General features: G+C 29.6%; 1 non-coding gene across 1 annotated transcript; it reads right to left on the bottom strand.

Moving 5' to 3' along the window:
* Positions 1 to 908: 908 nt before the first annotated feature.
* Positions 909 to 980, bottom strand: TRNAE-UUC. The gene has a single exon. It is a non-coding gene; the product is annotated as a tRNA-Glu (tRNA).
* Positions 981 to 12,984: the final 12,004 nt, after the last annotated feature.

Raw genomic sequence — 12,984 nt, 5'->3', positions numbered from 1 at the left:
GATTATATTTTGTGGAAATCATCTAATCAAACATGGAAAAAAGTGGTTTAACTCTCTGAATTATTTTATTTTTGTTATGAAGAGCTGACTCTTTGTGTTAAATGATTTAAAATTTAGTTTAAAGTTGACTGATCTAAACATTTGTAGATCATATGATAGGCTACATAAAGTATCTTTGGTGAGACCTAATCAAGAGCTTACATTGGATTCTCTATAACATGTAATTTTATTCTGATCGATCTCAAAGACTCGCACTGGTGTATGGCTAGAATTGACTTATTTTGCCAAACAACAATAGAAATTTACAAGGTCTTACATTTACGGACAAAGAAATGTTTCGGTAAAGACAGAGATAATACTCTATAATCACTCCGGATAATGAAGAACCTTATTAAAAATATATTTTGCTAACATTGTTGTGGAGAAAAAAAGCAAGGAGGATACACACCAAACTGAAATTCTAGGTTGAGTGATTATGCTGGTACCAGTGGTAAGTTATAAGGATTTTGATTCATTATTATTCTTGAAAACCTCTCAAAAGATGGATAAGAACTTAAGCAACAAAGTAAATTGTTGTGTAATGATTTATCAGCTAAAAAGGAGAATGATGATATTCTTCTCCATAAATAAACTGCAGGATAATTTCTTTGTTTAGCTTTTGTGACAAACAAATTCAACTTTTTATTGAATCTGAATGCTATGTTTTATATCCTTCAACACAACCATTACATTCTACAATATTTTATGGTCACAGCTTGATCGGAAACCATTGCAGGAACTTTATACAATAGTTATGAAAAATATAATTAATAGGGAAACATTTAAGCTTTTGACAAAAAAAGAAAGTAGAAAGGAAACTTCAAGTAAATTATGATATCAAATTATTATATAAATAAAACATAAAAAAATTCCATTGCCGGGAATCGAACCCGGGTCTCCTGGGTGAAAGCCAGATATCCTAACCGCTGGACGACAATGGATTGTTGTGTTGTTTTAAACCAAATTCAATATATAATCCATCTAATCGTTTAATGACATTGTATTTTATTGATATTAGCCACATTGAATTTTTGATTCTTGAATTTTTATTTTTTTTACTAAAGATTCTTAAACGTGATCCTTTATTTATTTATTTATTTATTTATTTATTTATTTATTTATTTATTTATTTATGGATTAGTAGTTTTATTTAAAAGTGAATAAGTGGAGTTTCTGGGATCCGAACCCTCGACTCCTACATGATATATACGATGTCCCTACTAATGGAACTAAACTCACTGGACCAACATTATTGTTTTATTAGTTTTTATTTAACAAAAAGAAGAAACATATATTCTCAATAAAGCTGAATATTTCTGTTCAAAATAAAGCTGAATATTTTCATTCGAGGGTGGAGAAAGTTTAACCGAGGCACAAATCCAACATCTTGTTTGTTGTTAGGCACAACTACTTAAAAATTTGTTTGCATAATCCTTTATTATTTTTTATTCCTTTTTTTATGCATATTAGTAGTGGAGCAGGAGTTCTAGGGTTCATGTCTCTGGCAAAGGAGAAAAAAACTAACATAACATTGTAATACTAACAACTAACATTGTTTATAAAAAAAAAAAAACCAAGTTACCTATTTACCGTAAAAAAAAAAGTTACCTATTTTGTTTTCATCAATTTTAATAATATTTCAAATCTTCTACTCTTAAATGTAATTTTTAAAATCTTTTACATAATTTTTTGTTATTTAAAAAATCTAACATCAAATTTTAATAATATTTCATCTATTTTTCATAATATTTCATCTATTTTTCATTTAGTTTGAATTATAAATTTTATTTTATTTTGACTTGTGATATTTTATCTTTTTAATGTGTGAAATTATGAAATATTGAGCAATTATTCATATATATTTATTTATATATTAATTAAAATATATATTTAATTAAAAACGGTTCGACCCCGATTGAACCCAGTCCGACCAATTGAACTTTGAACCAGTAAGCTCGTCGGTTCAATTTAAGTTGATTGCTACACAACCTTGCATATACCTAACGATATTTTCTTCTCTATTCTATCAAAATTGTCTATTAAATCTTTGAAGCCATTCGAATGTGTATGTAAATTATGGTCCTCTTGTTTGATAACCTTTATTTCATGATTATGTACCGCAATTATTTATTAACAAAAGATCATTCTTATTATGATGATAAGTCAATTCTCCTACCTACAACAATTAATTGGAACGCTGGTTATTGGGAAAAAGACATATTTGCGTTGTTTTGTATTTTTGGTGAGAAGTTTGAGAATAAAGTCAAATTAAATTTGCCTAGTGCCGAATTAGATTCCATAAAACGACTAAAAACAACATATGGTTCTGGTTTTAATATTTTAGATTTTGTTAGTGTTCATGTAATTCTATGTCTTGCCGATGTATATTTAAAGTATATATTGTGGAATCCATCGATTAGGGAAGTTAAGGTCATTCCTCCTGGTGGACATTGGAGAGTCTATATTAATCATCATGGGATTTGGTTATGACCATGTCAAAGACGATTATAAAGTGATGCGCCATGTAGCAAATTATGCAGAAGCTAATATATCTTACAAAAGTTTTTGGGAGATATATAGTCTAAGTAACTGGTGGAGAGAACTTGATGTTGATATGCCTAATGAGTGTATGGATAGTGTACAATTGTACATGGATGGATTCTCTCATTGGATGTGTAAAAGTAAAACACATAACGAAAGATATTTGTTGTCATTTGACTGGAGCAATGAGGTTTTCATAACAACATCAATACCGTATATGTTCTTCAGAAAAGAAGACGGTGAATTAGTTTGGTTTGATTTAAATACTCAAATAATTAAACATCTTGGAGTTATAAGACGTAGATATTATTGTAACATACTAATTCATAAAGAAAACCTTCTTTCATTTGAAGGATAAAGATATTTTTTTTATTGAAGAAGCTAAATTAGTCCACTCAAATTGGCACCAGAGAGAATCGAACCTCGGATCTTAAGAGGAGAACACTCTCATGTCCTAAGTCAATAACAATGCACCAACCCAAGTGGGTTTGAAGGATAAAGATATTTAATGGTTTTTCTTCTTCTTTTTGTCATATTACATTGTAATTGAACTGGCTTTTCAATTGCAAACATTTAATTGTTATCAAGAAGTTTCATGCTTATTTGAATGTTTATATTCTTAATCAATTCTTGCTTATGAGGTCACTATTCTGCTGCTGCACTATATATATAAGTTGATTTAATTTGGATTTGCAGCAGCATGGATTTAAGTTGATTTTCAATGGATTATGAAAAATGTTGGGATTTAAGTTGATTTAAGTTGATTGCTACACAATTTGACACAATCTGTTACAGCACAGTGCTTCCATTAGTAGCAATATTAAGTTATCTGTTGTTGGAGTTGAATAAGTAATTAGATCACACACACTTACTTAGGTATAGAGTATCACAAATAAACAAGAGATGATAGTAAATTAAACAGTTCTAATTCAATTTCTTAACAATAATTATGGAGCCTTGCAGAAGGAAGACTATGATTGAATATTGTCTTAACTAAATGATGCTTTTATTTTCTTAATTACTGCATGTATGTCTTAAATTCAATTTTGCCCCTTAGATTGTTGGAAAATGTTAAATAGTGTCTCCGAGGCACCGATTAATTTATTAATAAGGAATTTTTTTTTAAGCTTGTATATTCAATACTTTAAAAATGTAAAGAGTTATATTTTCAACATTAATTTTATTTTTCTGTCAAAAAAAACATTAATTTTATTTTTATCTTTTTAACATTAATAATTTTTTTTTTGAAACTTGTCATTTAATAAGTCATTTAATAAAACCTATACAAATATTGACACTGTTTGTCCCGTGAGCTTAACTCAGTTGGCAAGGATATCCCACTCCATTTATTGGCACTTTTTTTGTTGTTGTTTGATTTGGTTTGAGTGTCTCTTATAACATCTCTACTTTGATCTTTTGACTTTGTTTAATCTATCTATATATAATATTTATCATTAAAAAAATATCTTAATTTGGAGAAAGTCCAATCTTGTTCCAAGAAATTTTTTGAAAAAATATCTTCATTTCTCCGTACTACAACCAAGTACACTTATTAAAAAAACTAATTTTGAGAAAGTCCAATCTTTGTTGCCGGAAAAAGTGAAAGTCCATATAACAATAGGTTTGGATTAATTTATTTTTTGGCTTATGAGAAATAAATTATGCAAATAAAGTTATTATGTATTTTTATAAGTTTTTTAATGTAATTTATGGAAGAAAAAAAACTTATAAAAATATGATATTTATTAGAAAAATTTATAAATTATCATAAAATTTTATTTATTTACGTAAGTTATTTTGTTCAAAGCAAATTCAAGTGGCCCGATGTTCTAAAAGGTTGACATTCACAAAGTCAAGACAATGAAACTATATTAAATATTCTATTAAAAAACCACTTGTCTTTCCTTCATCACATATGTGCATTGTATATAGTTGATGAAAATGAATCACTCAAGCATGCCAATCTATTATTCCAACTTTCACGCCACAAACATTACATATTAGATAATTTAGTTTAATTAATTTCACATCCAATTGCAACAACACTATATATAAACATGGTAGACATATTTTACATGAGAAAAAACAAGCTCTAATTAAGGCAAATTAAGATATAAGAGTTAATATTATAAAGTATTATTGAGGAGATATGAAAGGAAGTAACAAAGGGCATGTTCCTATGGTAGTAGGCAAAGGGGAAGAAAATCAAGAAGACATGGAGAAAATTTGGGTTAGTATCAAAGTGATTCACCATCCCAAAATTATTAAATTGTTAGATCAATCTGTTAAAGAGTATGGATACCCTAAAGGTGTCCTTAGAATTAGATGTGGTGTTGAAAACTTCAAAGCCATATTTGCTAACATATCCAATACGAGTGATGATCAATTGAAGTTGCCAGCTCCATGGAATAGCTTAATTAATTGTATTGGTTAAGTATTTCTTTTTTCCTTGACAAAAAAACAAAGTGTTTCTTTTTTATTTTAATTATTTTTTCTATGAAATTTTAAAATAAATTGATAAGAGAGACTGTATATATGTTGAGTATTGAACTCATTGTAGTATATGTATATCTATTCTTTTTTCCTTACAAATATAGTTTTTTTTTTGAAGAAGCAAACAAATATAGTTTATATCTGGTGGTGTTGGCCGGTACCTAGACATGGCTAGTCGTGACTATTCGGAACCCTAGACTCTAAAATAGTCATTCATCTATTCAATTTGAGTTTAATTATCCTTTTTTTAGATTGGGTGTGCACATATATTCCTTTTTTTTTTTTTGGTGATTGTTTGAATTGGACTATAATTATAACTAAAATAAAAATTTTGAGCCCCTGATTTTTTGAGGCCTTGGACCATGGACCTGCTTGCCCCGGCTCAGATAGGGTCAACCCCGACCCTAAACCATGATTCAAACTTTTAAACTTTAGTTTTTTTTGTTACAACTTTTAAACTTTAGTTAATAATTATATAATATATACACACACATTAAATTTATGTTGTACTAAAATTTACATATATACTCTACAATTGTCCTTTATGCGTCCACTCATTATTAATGTTGTCGATTATCTCTATCGGGATAAATCACAATACAATCTAAAAATGGGTTATTTGAAATTGGTTTAGCACTTTTTTAATCAGTGGTGGAAACAAACAAAAAAACACATGTTTAAAATGCAAAATATATAAGAATAAATGTGCATTTTCTTAAGCTCAGTTGAACCCCTCAATACAATGTGGCTCCGCATCTTTTTATCTTTAGTCTTTTCCAAGGAAATGTTTTGAGAGACGAAAAATAATAATTGCCTGTTTGCAAGGATTGAAAACTTTAAGAATTAGAAAAAAAAGATTTTTCAATTTTTAATTTTTATAAAGACCCTAAAAATGGGATTGGGGTCTCTTCCAGTAATTCTATCAGCTAGATCATATTCATATATGACACTAGATTACATCGTGACCGATCTAAGGGTAAGCCAATAAGTAAGGGTCCGAGAATAACACAAAGGCCTCCTTAAAAGAAAAAAAAAAGGTGACTTACATTATATAATTAAATAAATGTAAGACTATGTATTGTGCTAGTAACGAAAAAAAAAATGATTCATTATGAGCCTCTATAGAAAAAAGAAGAATCTTTGTATTCTTTGTTTTTGTTTTTGAATTTGTTTTACACTTTTACTCTTTAAGTGTGAATGATTAGTCCTATAGTTTGTCTAAAAGTGGGTACTTAAATTAATGATACATAAAAAAGGTAATTCATAATTTAGCGTTTTACATAAAGATGTGGTGTCTAACCACTTGAGTTTCGAGTCACCCAAGTAGTTTAGAATTTTCATTTTTTCTCGAAACCTTAAAGCATTTAGTACACGAGGCAATTCATTTAAATATTGTTTAACATCTACATTTTTATCAAATGAGAGATTTCTTACTATACTTAACAGTCCAACAACCTCTCTCAAAGAGTAGGTCATTCATTCATTAGATATGCTTCAACACAAGCAAAAAATAATATCATGCCCAATATATAGGCACTGAAATCTTGCTTTAGGCCTCCATTCGGTTAACTTATATTCTATACTAATTAAGCTCCACACTTTTGTGCAATCCCCACAACTTTATTTTGTTTTATTTTTATAAATAGAAACATATAATATTTGAAAATAGAAAAATGTAAAATCCATCATTAAGTGTTAAGAGATACAAAATTTAGTGATCAGATTTATTTTTTTCTCTAATTTCTGTTGTTATTTCAACTTTTTAAATAGTTTTTCTCATACATTAATCCAAACATGTTTGTTTAGGTGTCATGTGCTTCCCCAGAGATTTAATCTAGTTTGGGGCTCTGCTCCCTCCTTAAATTTGTTTTTAATAACTTGCATCAAGTCTTATACAAAAATTTACATATTGGATTTGTGTAATTAAATTAAAGTCGGATTTTTTTCTATTTCTCAAAATAAATGGCGAGTTCCATTCCTATAGTTTTGATGTATAAATGCATATATTCTTGGAATTTGTAACGGTACTCTCTCAATTTTTTTTTTATAATAAAAAATTTATTATAAGGGAGTACAAAGGGGTATCAAACCCTTACAACAAAGAGCACTAAACTAACTCAGAATACAAGACATAGTACTCTCTCAATCTTAAAATAAATGATACAGTTTATTTTGATACATAACTATAAATATTAATAATTAAAATTGTATATTGGCAAACCTGAACTAGTCAACGTACTGTGTCATTTATTTTGGAATAGAGAGAGTATTTTGTATAATTTGACATTTATATCCTCAAAACATTAGTAATGGAGTTTTTTTGTTTCTTTTGGAAAATAGAGAGGATCCTTACTCTTCAAATTGAGTTAAATATATTTTTAGTCCCTCCAAAAATTTCAATTTTTACATTTAATACTCCTAAAATATTCATCGAATAATAGTCCCTATAAATTTTGCTGTCTTCAAAATTGGTCTCTGCTTTTAACTTTTGTTATAGTAAGTTGACGTGCATGTACACAGAACTATTTTTAAATGACTAAGATGTATGTTGGCACTGTTATTGAACCCAATTGTTTCACTCTCATCCCACCATCATCGTGAAATTGACGAACACCATCATAAATCTTCAATCGATGCTCCATTTTTCAACATCATTCGTACTTTCAACCATCCCCATCAAGGTCACGACCATCATCATGTTTCATCACAGCCATCTTGACTTGCACTCGGAGGTTTTGGTTCAAAGTATTATTTTAAAGCAACACCAAAAAAGAGAGTATGAGATTGAGAGAGATGTGCCATTCAAAAAAAAAAATAATGAAGAGATATATGGTTTTGAGCAAACAACTATGGAGGAGGATCATGAATCGCTACGATAAAATTAATTAAAATAAAAAATCAAAGAGACAAAAAAGCAGAGAAAGAGAAAAATGAGATGTGAAAAGTGTTAGTGGTTTATCATAATATTCTTAGAACATCGCCCTCCAACGTTGCAAAACAGTCTTCCATCTATGTGTGATAGGTTAGGCTTGCTCACACTAGTCTGAGGCACTTACTTTAGCGAAGATTGTTTTGAACCAAAATAGAAACTAGAATACAATGATTTATTATAGATTCACATTATTTTATATTATTCTTGTAACAAAATTTATGTTTTATGATCATAAATTTATAAAAAAAAAACACTTTACTCTTTTCACTTTATGTTCCCTGATCATACCCAACAACAAACTCACTATTGTGTCTAACAACTCACAAGCATATGAGGGATGACAATGTGTAGAGTATAAGGAGGGTATTATAATATTCATCCTCATATCCGTAGATTAAAAAATGTCTATATCCATCCCCATATCCCGATACCCATACATGCACCCGTTATCCGTATTTTTGTTAAAACTATAAATCGATCAATTATAAAATAGCATATCGTTTTAATAGAATTAAAAAATTCAAATATTTTAATGTTGACTCATGAAAATTATAAACAAAATTATTACTAACCTTATGTTAAAGTTCACATCTATGTTGACATTTTCACAATGTGTTTATATTATACTAGCGGGTCAGGCAGCCACGTCTGCCTGTGTCTAACTTTATGTCCAAAAAAAAGATATGCACTATGTTATGGTAAGTTTGTTAATAAAATTTTTTTGTCGTTATAAAATAAAAAGAAGTGTCTTATGTTTGGAGAATTTTGTTAATAAAAGTTTTTTGTTGCTACTAAAAAAATCAAGGGTATTGTTGGTATTATGAAAAGTTCACTCTGAAACTCTTGTATACTCTTTATATTATACTAGCGGGTTAGACAACGCCTGTCTGTGTCTAACTTATGTCCAAAAAAAATATGTCTTATGTTATGGTCAGTTTCTTAATAAAAGATTTTTGCTGCTAAAAAAAAGTGTCTTATGTTATATGGTGAGTTTGTTAATAAAAGATTTTTGTTGCTACTAAAAAAAAATAAAAGTATTGTTGATATTATGAAAAGTCTACGCCAAAACTCATGTATTTTCTTTATATATAGTATAGAATAGATATAGCATAGTATAAATTATATTATATATAAATAAACATTTTTGTTAAAAATATGTAATAGTTAAATAGTATTGTATTTGTCCCCATGAGCTTAGCTCAATTGGTTGGGACATCAGCATTTTATATGCAGGAGCCAGGGTTCGAACTCTGGACACTCCACTTATCCATCTTTAAAGGTGGAATTTCAAGCCACTAGGCTACCTGACCAAAAAAAAAAAAAAAAAAATAGTATTGTATTTTTTAAAATTGATATACATAAATTATTAAATAACAATATAAATAAATATATATTATATGCGTACGGGGCGCGGTGGCCCGTGGGTACTAAGGCATCCACACCCGCACTCATACCCATTTATTTTTGCGGGTAATTGCTCATATTCGTGCCCGTACTCAAAATGTGATTTTTTATCTTACCGATTGTGAATATTTTTTGCGCGTACCCCTGTGGATACGGGTCAAATTGTTATCCAGACAAATAACAATAATGGCTAGGCTAAAATGTTATGGGTTCTAACTTTTCTAAGTCTCAGCTGCGCTGCTTTGCAAGGATCAATATGCCCAAACACCAGCAACAGAGCAACTGTATGTAGAACCCCGAACGCAACACTACCATCATAAATCATAGGAAAATAGCCACTTAAATTTAAAATTTGTGATAGACTATAGTACCATCTTTGTGGATTTGCAGAAGATTTATGAAGGGAGAGAGATGAGAGATGTCGCAGGATAAATTAGAGTGGAAAAAGAAACTAGGATTTCTTTTTCAAATGTTGGAAGAAAAAAAAAAGGGGTATTTTTTGTTTGTTACAAAAAAGGGTATTTTTTGTTGGTAGATAAAAAAAAGTATTTTAGTAAATTCATTAATAAATAAACTTTTTTTCTACAATCAAAAACTCATTATTTCGTTATTCAATAAAGATGTAATACAAAGTTAGCGTCCATGAACTTATATCATAACTGAATACCGAACCATATTAAATTGGTGCTGAAAGCCAAAGTAAGCGTATATGAGCCACCATATTCGCTTGTCGATTTATAAACTTTATCACAAAGTTTGAATTAAATGACAATACATTTTTAATATTACAAATTAAGGAACTAAAGTCTGAGTTATCCCCGCGTAAATTATAAATAGCATCCACCACACTCTTCGAATCCAATTAAAAAATGATGTGTGTGATATATGTTCCATCCCTTGCAAAGCTTCAAGTAAGACAATTAACTCCCCTTCAATTATGGAACATTTTCCTTGTCTCCATGAGGTTCCGGCTATCACAAACTCTCTTGTGTGATCTCTCGGACACCAACCTACATTTGTTTTATTTAATTGACTGTGAAAATCCGCGTCGACATTGCATTTGAACCAACCAATTGGAGGTTTCTTCCACTCCAACTGTTGTTGTTGTTGTTGTTCGGCAAGTGCTGTTATGTTGGTTGCGCTGAACAGCATGCCATTCAAGCCATGAGTGTTGGATCTGTGAGATTCCGCCGTGTCAATTTTTTTAATGGCAAATAATATTATATATAATAAGCAAAAAGAAAGAGAAAATTCAAAATACAAAGAAATACTAGAAGTACACCCTGCCGACACCTATTAATCTCTAAAAAAATACATTAATTCTACCAGAAGACAAGCCAAAAACTGAACACTTCAAACCCATCACTACAAGAAGATCTAAGGACCCCTAAAAAAAAAGATGCAAGAATTAACCATCAAGAAGGACAGACACAAGAGATCTCTAATCAAACAGACTTCACAAGGATCCAACTCAACATTTCGACAGACTCTTCAAAATTAAAATTGAAAATATTTATAGTAACTAAAAACATATTTAACTCTTAAATTATTTACACTGAAACTCACTGAACAAACTAACGTCTAGGTGGGATTTTTAATGTTTTCCCCATAAAATGCATGTTAATTTGATCTACTTCTTTCGTATTACTATAGCTTAGATGTATATGTTTTCCTTAGACATTGTTACTCTCTCCATCCATGTGACATGGATATCACATAACTGTTGATTATACTATAGAACAAAAGAAATGATAATTCAACACAAAATACTGACAAAAATGTGACAAAAATATGGTTTCAGAGTTTTTAAATATTTTTTTGCCTCAATTTGCGTGCAACATGTGTAAATAAGAATATGTCCATCTTTTGTCTATATTTTTTTGTGTCTAAATAACAGCTCTCTTAGAAAATATTATTTAAACACAATTTTTTAACAAAAATACAACAAAGTGATACTTTTTATTTTTTTTAATATTTATTGCACGCTTTGATATTCGTGCTGTCAGTGAAAAAAGTAAGATGTCGTATTTTTGTCCAAACTTTTTGTGTTTATATAGAACATCTCTAAATTTAATATGCTTTGCATCAAATTATTGGATCTCTTATTATTGTTGCATCATTCATATAGAGCAGCCGTAGAGGATTATATTACTGCATGGTTGCTGTCCCATCCATATGAATTTTCATTATAAATTCATGTAAAGCAACAAAAAGAACTATGAATCACAAGAGTTTTATAATGCTTAAACTTGTTTGTTAAAAGAAAACAACACTTACTGCTCAAACCTTTTCTTCTAAGTTTCACCTCAAAAATATAATACGCATAAGCATTCGTGCTATATATTACTACCTACATATACATATGATTTTTGCCTATAACTAGTTATATATTTTACGTGTATAAATATATACATACACATTGTTTTCTATGAATAATTTTTTTGTAAAATACTTAATTAGCATCCCAAAAATTATACGTCCAATTACTACCAACTAAACTACACTTAAGAGACCATGCACATTGTTTTTTTTTATTTTTTTGGTTTTCACCCTCTAGTTCCCAGGGGAAGAGGGCTCTAGTAGTCCAGAGTTCGGGACAAGTTCTAACATCAAGTGGTTCTAGTCCCCTCCCAAATGCAGTAACGGGGGATCGAACCATGATCCTCCCTACCAAGTTCAGTGACAATGATCACTACTAGACCAACTAACCTTTGGTAGCACATTGTTTTCTATGAATATAAATTTTGAAAAATGCTTAGTATCGCAGATTCACAAAAACTATACTCGACACAATTTGTCTGAAACATTCGTGTACAAAGTGTGTGATACGATATAACATTTTTCTCTTGCTCCATCCATCTCATATTAGTGTCTCAGTTTCAATATTTATTTGTCTCATATTATTATCATTATTATTTATTGTATCTCTCAATTGTCCTAAATACTTCATTAACTCTAATTAATAATAGTATTTTAGTAAACAAAACTCATTTTATTATTGAAATTGATGCAAACTAATTAGTTTTTTAAGATTTGTGTACAACTCAAAGGACTCGGATGAGGATTTTTTTGTAGATCACCTAGTGGCTAGAAATTCCACAATTTAGATGGATAAATGAGGTATTCGGAGTTCGAAATCCGACCCCTACATATAAAATGAGATATTCCTGCCAATTGAGCTAAGCTCATGAAGACGGATGAAGTATTTTTTTAATTCTACTTTTACTTAAGAAAGCATTATTTCTTCTATAAATCAAATACGGTTAAAAGAAAGCATACAGAAAAGAGAAACACATGCACAAGTCACGAGTTGCATTGCTTGAAAATGACTACCATTACATGTTACCTTATTACATCAAACATGATGTCCAAAGAAACATACACGTAACACCAAGTTTAGTAAATTGTTCAATCAAACTTCCACCGTTACATAGCAAAACCACAAAAACCATACTCTATTTATGTACCAACCTACATTAATTAGATACATTCTTGATTAATGATATTGGCCAAATACTTGAGGTATCCTTTGCCTATATAAATTAAAACCGTGAATCACGAAACCTTTAAAAATG

The sequence above is a fragment of the Trifolium pratense genome, linkage group LG4 (genome assembly GCF_020283565.1).
Source record: "Trifolium pratense cultivar HEN17-A07 linkage group LG4, ARS_RC_1.1, whole genome shotgun sequence".
In the NCBI taxonomy this organism is placed as follows: Eukaryota; Viridiplantae; Streptophyta; class Magnoliopsida; order Fabales; family Fabaceae; genus Trifolium; species Trifolium pratense.
This window is presented reverse-complemented; position numbering and strand designations above follow the sequence as displayed.